This window comes from Numida meleagris, chromosome 1 (assembly GCF_002078875.1).
Source record: "Numida meleagris isolate 19003 breed g44 Domestic line chromosome 1, NumMel1.0, whole genome shotgun sequence".
Lineage (NCBI taxonomy): Eukaryota > Metazoa > Chordata > Aves > Galliformes > Numididae > Numida > Numida meleagris.
The window spans coordinates 148,874,942-148,882,595 of NC_034409.1; positions in this window are offsets into that span (position 1 = coordinate 148,874,942).

The window sequence follows — 7,654 nt, forward strand, 5'->3', positions numbered from 1 at the left end:
CTGGATAAGGAATTGGCTGGATGGTCACACTCCAAGAGTTGCAGTCAATGGCTCAATGTCCAAGTGGAGATCGGTGATGAGTGGCATTCCTCAAGGATTGGTGCTGGGATCAATGTTATTTAACATCTTTTTAGGCAACATGGGCAGTGGAATCGAGTGTGCCCTCAGCAAGTTTGCAGATGACACCAAGCTGAGTGGTGCATTTGATATGTCAAATGGGAAGGGATGCTATCCAGAGGGACCTGGACAGGCTTGAGATGTAGGCCTATGCTAAACTCTTGAAGTTCAACAAGGCCAAGTGCAAGGTCCTGCACGTGGGTCAGGGCAATTCCAAGCACAGATACAGGTTGGGCAGAGAATGATTTGAGAGTAGCCCTGAGGAGAAGGATTTAGGAGTGACAGTTGATGAAAGACTCAACGTGAGCCGGCAGTGTGTGCTTGCAGCCCAGAAGGCCAACCATATCCTGGGTTGCATCAAGAAAATCACAACCAGGAGGTTGAGGGAGGTGAGTCTGCCCCTCTACTGTGCTCTCGTGAGACTCCACTTGAAGTATTGCATCCAGTTCTGGAACCCCCAACACAAGAAGGACATGGAGTTGTTGGAACGGGTCCAGAGGCGGGCCACAAAGATGATCAGAGGGCTGGAGCACCTCCCCTACGAGGACAGGCTGAGAGATTTGGGACTCTTCAGCGTGGAGAAGAGAAGGTTTCTGGGGGACCTTATAGCGGCTTTCTAGTACCTGAAGGGGGCCTACAGGAAAGCTGGGGAGGGAATTTTCATAAGGGTATGTAGCGACAGAATGAGGGGAAATGTCCAGGCTGGATGGGGCTTTGAGCAACCTCGTCCAGAGAGAGGTGTCCCTGACTATAGCAGGGGGATTGGAACTATATGACCTTAAAGGCTCCTTCCAATCCAAACCTAATTTCTTCCTAATATCTAGTCTAAATTTACCCTCTTCCAGTTTAACACTGTTTCATTTCCCTTTGTCCTACTGCTACATGCCTGTATAAAAAGCCCCCTCTAGTTTTCCTGTAGGTCCCCTTCAGGTACAGGAAGGCTGCTATAAGGTCCTTTCAAATTTCATTTTCACTGTTATTCAAATGCATCTTTTATAACATGAGCTTAGTCCCACTTGATCTTCTGATCATAAACCTTTCTCACTACTTTTGTGAAGCTCAACTCACCCTTATCTTTGGACTTAGATTTTGTAATATCATTTGTACATTTTTGTTAATAGTGTTGTTACACATTCCTTCTATGGAAAAAGAATGGCAAAAGAGAGTGATTTAGGCTGTATACACGGTACTTGACAAAAACCCAGAAAAATGTTTCAGACCCATCTGCTTCTCAAGAGTATAAATTGTCACTCAAAAATAAATAAATGAATGACTTGGAAACCTTATGCTTGCCATTATGCTCTCAATTACTATGGTGAACTGCATAGGATGTGGACAAGAAAACAATCTAAATATATGCAGAATTAGCTCTAAATGAATTATGGCAGAGATATAACTGCTAAACAAAACAAATATAATATTTTTGCAAGTATTTATAGGAGGTAGTTTTCTTCATGAGCTTCCAAGAAAAGTTAAACTTTCAACAGAAATTAAGGAAATAAGACTATGACTTTTTGAATTTCAAAGAGATCCTTATAACCCTCTTTTTATAATTTCATCCTCACCACTTGTGTGAGAGAGACTAAATTTCAATAGAATACTTAAAATGCTTTTCAACATTAAAATATTAATCAACATTAATATTAAAATGATACTAAAAATAAAATTTTACAATCTAATTCCATTTTATAGTGTTGAGAAATGCCAAGTACTTTTTGAAAGCATTTTGTAGACATATGGTGCAATATGCTTGTACTACTGAATGCCATCTGTTGTCTAGGCTTAAATGCACTCTGAATTTACTTTTAATTCATAACATACATGAAGAATGGAAGTGACCCATGTACTTCAGTTTGGCTTAGTCTTTGGCAGGTGCACATTTAAGGCATAAAACATATTTGTAATTATGAAATGGCTATTCACAAGTTAATGGTTATGTAACCATTATTAATAAATGCATGCCATATCATTGTGCTCCCAATCACTATACTGGAGAAAAAAAAAATAGAAAGATGAAAGGAAAAAGCATTCCTTTACAAATGTAGTATAAAAGTCATATTATTTATAAAGTCAAATTTAAATCCAGTAAATATTTTTAAAAAATTTTGAACATGTAAATGTAGACTTACAATTAGGATGTTTGAATAAATTTATAAAATTATTCATGATTTTATTAATATATTTATGTCTTAGATTTCTATATACATTCCAGTTAAAATGCATTTGCCTCAGTCTTCGAGTACTAATGTAAAATGAAATGTCTGAATATGTGTTTCAATTTACCACAGCCTACACTGAGAGATGAGGAGGAATTATCCAGAACAAACTACAGTCTGAATGTCCAAAACTTTGGCCCTGATCCAGGAATTTGTGACTGATTCCTCAAAAATTTACTCTATACATGCCATTCTGTAGTGTGTTCACTGAAAAAAATAACAGAATTCTTCCCAGTGGCACACAATTCCTATAGTGTTTAACGTCATATAAATGATTTGCAGATGTTTTCTCTCTGATTTTTTTTTTTTTTTAAGGCTGTCTTGCCTGACTATTGCTTTTATTTCTGTCATGGTTTTGTGATTTTCGGTTATTGGTATTCCACATCATAACATCATGTAGTGAATGTACCTGGTTCTCAGAAGAGAAGGACTACTACAGTCCCCACGGTACTTTGCTCCTCTGTTACCATTCTCCGGAAAGAGGGAAAAGATAAAAACTCGCAGATCACGAGACCTCGTCCCTTTTTCCGCCGTCTCTCGTCCTGGCAGCACCTCGCTCTTCAGCCGTCTTATTGTCGGTAGTAGAGTAAGGCCTACCTTGATTTTGGGACATTCTCTCTCTCTGTATTGGATTTATCAGCTTAAATTGTAATTATATTGTATTATAGTGTGTTGTTTGGCATTCCGATATCTTATTTAGTAAATTAGTTTGTTTCTCCTCAGATTGTTGCCGCTGTTCTTTGCTCTCAGGGCCATCTCCTTACCCTTTTCCCCTTTTCCCTTTTTCTGGGGCGTGGACCTGTGGATCCCCCGTCCCCTTCGTCACGGAACCGGGCCAAACATTCATCTGTATGAACGCCGAATCTGTTCATACAGATATCCAATGGCTGACTCATACATTGTTCTGGTTCACAGCTTTATTCTAGAAAAACACTGAAATAAATAATATTGAGATCTGGTGAAATTCAGGCATATATTCCTTTGAGGAACTGTATAGCTTCTTATACAGAGACATAGTTTAATAAGTCCTTTTTGTTATTGTCATTGTCTTCTGTCAATAAAGAATTATAATTGCTCAGTGGTACAATAGCAGAAAAATTGAGAGAGACTGTTTTTTGAATGCTTTTGCAGAAGAGACAGAAAAATCAAAAATACTTCAACATCTTACAGGCTTTCTAATCAGTAAAAAATCATCAAGATAAAGTTCAGATGAGTTAATGTATTTCTTTGACTTTTAAAATTTATTAAGAATCATTCAGAATTTCCCAGGTATAATTTACTATTAGACCAATGTTTTTTTTTCCCCTCAGAGCAGTAATACAGCATGGCTGTCTATTTTGAATCAATTCTAGTTGAGCAGTACTTTATATTTTCTTTCAATACTTTACAAAAATTCAAAGACTTCACAGAAACACCGAACAGTTTATTTGAAGGGACTTCTTCTTGAGTAGAGTGGAAGAATCACTTTTCTCAGTTTTCTGACACAACTGCCTGATGCAGCCTAGGATACAATTATCCTTCTTGGCAGCAAGGATGTATTGTTGTTTTACGTTCAACTTCTTGTCCACCGAGACACCTGGGTCCTTTTCTGTCAAGCTACTTTCTAGCTGGGTGTCTCACAGCACGTACTAATGCCAGAGGCAGTTTTTCACTACATTCAAACACTTCCCTTTTTTGAACTTAATGATGTTCAAGCCAGCCAGTTTCTCCAGCCTGTCAAGGTTCCTCAGTGTCTATATCACAACTGAATGATTTTAACAACAAGCTGTAAGTTGTTTTGGACTAAGAGACAGACATTTCTTCAGTATTGTTAGTACTAATACTACAAAATTTGCAACAGAAACACCAGTGCTGGACAAAGTAGGCCAGATAAACTTCCCTCAAAATATCAGACATTTTCATTGACTAGGGAACTTGTTTCCTGAATATTCCCAGTGATTATGATTCAGAGACAATGACAGAATAAGAATGCTCATACATGGGTCAGACTACAGACTAACAAGGTACAAGAACTGGCACATTATGGCATGGCACAGACCAGCAAAACGTAGGTGCGGCATGTTTTGCGACTGAACACCAGGGTAGGGTGGATAATGTTGCAAGGTTTGAGATCCTTTTGGGATAAATTAAGGTGAAGTGACACCAAACAATCAGTTAACATTTTTATTTATATCAAGGAGCAGTTGTTTGATTTCAAAATACTAATTTTTGGTATAAGATATTATTCAACACTGTATGTTTGCATATTATATATGTTGATGTATATTTATTTAAAAAAAATAATGCAGCAATGCCATGTTAGTCAACGTTGTTTCTCTGGTGGTCGGCATGTACCCAAACTGGCAGTTTTTTGCCATTTATGTGCTTGTGACCTACTCTTCCCAGGGAGGAGCTCAGCCATTAGGTGTACAATACTGTAGAGCACACATAGTCCTTCTTCAGAATGTCCCAGAAATAAATCAGGACCCTAGGTGGTATTCAGACCTCCCTTTAACATTATGATTGAGGTATGACCTTACCCCTGCACAACTCTATTTTAAGAATACTCTGGAAATGGGTCTGTGGGTTGGAGGGGCTTCAGGTAGTCTTGCTCTCTCCTTTCTGAAGTGACCACTGTTGACCCTCCTTAGTGTGCAAGCATAGTTTGCTAGATCACTCTCTCCCCCACTAAGTTTGCCTGTTGCTGCTCAACAGTTCTACACAGTCTCACAAGCTAAAGAGATCAGGCCAGAAATTGTTCCCTCTCCTTTGCAAGCCCCCCCACTCCTCCCCCTTGCTCTAGTTATCTTGTTAGCATAGTGACCTTTTACTCTTTCACCAAGTGTTTTGCTTCTCAGTCCCTCACAACATAGAAAAACAAAGGCATTGCACAGGCACAACACAACAGGGGCAACAATATGGCCCACTAAGGCACAGGCATAGTACAGACTTCGTGGCACCTGACATATGCAAGGAACAAGTAAAGCACAAGTATGACATAGAATCAAAGAGGTGCGGCACAGCAGGGCATAAGCATAGCAGAACATGGCATAGAATATCACAGGTATAGCCCAGGCATACAGCACCACTCATGCAAAAACCAAGGATGTAAATCTCCATGTAAAAGCAGCTCTCAGGTACAAGAGATCCAGATCATTGCTGAAGTTTCTCCTAGCTTTGTTGTGATTTAACCTGGAAGCAGCTGTGCACCACACAGCCATTTACTCATGCCTTCCCCCCCACCTTTTTGGGATAACAGAGAGAACTGGAAACAAAATAAAACCCATGGGTTGAGATTAAAAACTACTTAATAAGACAGAAAAAAAAAATGGAAACAAAAATGCAACTACAATAATATATAAATATCCACAATGCAATTAGTTGTCAGCTTCCAACCTGCCTAGCTAACAATACAACTGCCCAGCAACTGACATCCTGCTATCAAAGTACATCTCACCACCTGCTGACCAAGGCAACCAATCCCTGAGCAGCAGCCAGCACTCCCAGCTCAATCCTCAAGGCTTTATGGCCTTCTGCATGATGCCACATAATACTGAATAACCCTTTTCCTAATTCAGGCCTGCTGTCCTGGCTCCACCTTGCCACCTGCTGCTGTGTGATAAGGGCAATGACTCTTCCCTACTGAGAAGCTTGGTTTGGCCTGGCCTCAGCCTAGGTGTGTGCTCCCATCACTCAGTAACAAATGAAGCATCAGTGTGCTTTTAACACTGTCTCAGCTGAAACCAGGTGCTTTCTTCCAAGATCCTTAGCTGTGTTGTCTTGAGTTGCCTGAGATTCCAACCATCCAAACTTCAGATTGCTCAGGGATGAGAGTATGATGTTTACCAATATTTCTTTATAGCTTGTCATACCACTGCATACTTTAAGCACATTTAAAATTATTGATGTGATTTGTGCTCCTGATGTTATAGCAAAATTGCAGAATTTATTTTTTATTCTCTTGAACTCTGGGAATATAAACTGGGGAAGCATAGTGTGTGGGTATACGTGAACGCATGTTTGTAGGCTTATTTTTCTGGATGTTCAATTTATGTCTACTTGGTTCTGTAAACAATATGCACATTTAGGAAAAAATCAAATCATATTTAATACACGGTAACAGAGCAAACTATTTAGAAAGTTATTCAGCTCCATATTAGAGAGGAAATTATGTGAAGTTAAAGCATGATGGTTGGTATGACATCCCAAATGTTTGCTCAAAGAAAGCTGTATTTAAATTATGCCTAAGGTGTAATGTCACAAACCAGGTAAGAAAACTGGCATAATATTTTGCAAACAATCATTACTTACATTGACTTAAGAATGAGTGAGCCAGGATTAGAGAAATATTTGTATAAATCTTGGTCCATTTTACACTGAAACCAGTTATTTTGGTACTGCAAAATGCTATGTCTGATCCTACTATCAGTAAAGCCAGAGTAATTGCTCTTCTGAACAGCAGAGTGTGTTTAAACAAAGATAAGGACTGAGAAAATGTCTATAAACAGAGTAGAAGTATGACAAGTCAAATCCAATACAGTTGTCAATCAAAATAATTAATTTTTCATAATGTTATAGAATAATAATAAATCTAGCAATATTATTGACAGCTTGAATGGAGATTTTTACTCAGTGAAGGAAAGGATTATTTTTGTCACTGAGTACCGGAAAATAAATACCTACCTGCATATAATATCCACCTGAGATCTCATTTGAAAAAGATAAATTGATGTCATAGATTTGCAAAATTGTATAACAAGTTTCTAGTGTACTAATAATTAATTTTTATTTTAGATAATCTCTCTAGCCAGAACATACAGTTTTTATTGTGATGTTATACCTCGAAGAAAAATGATTAAGTTATGATAACATTAAAGTGCCAAAGGATACATCTATTTTTATTTGAAATAAATTGTTATACCAGAAAATACAAATTCATGAACGTTTTAGTAAATTAAAACATTTCTTCCAAATTGAGTCAACAGAAATAATAGCAGTCCCCTCTGTCTTCAAATGTCATTTTTTGGGGGGTAAATGTAGGAGAGAATCCAATTGTTCAGCAGTCAGGAGTTCACCTTAGACACACATAACTACATATCAGTCAAAATATATGCTATATACACAACTATTTTCATTTTGGTTTTTTGTTTATTTTTCCTATGATTACATCTTTAAGATCCTTTCTACTCAGAAAGTTAAAAAACAACATGTCATGGTTTTGTGATTTTCGGTTATTGGTATTCCACATCATAACATCATGTAGTGGATATACCTGGTTCTCAGAAGAGAAGGACTACTACAGTCCCCACGGTACTTTGCTCCTCTGTTACCATTTTCCAGCC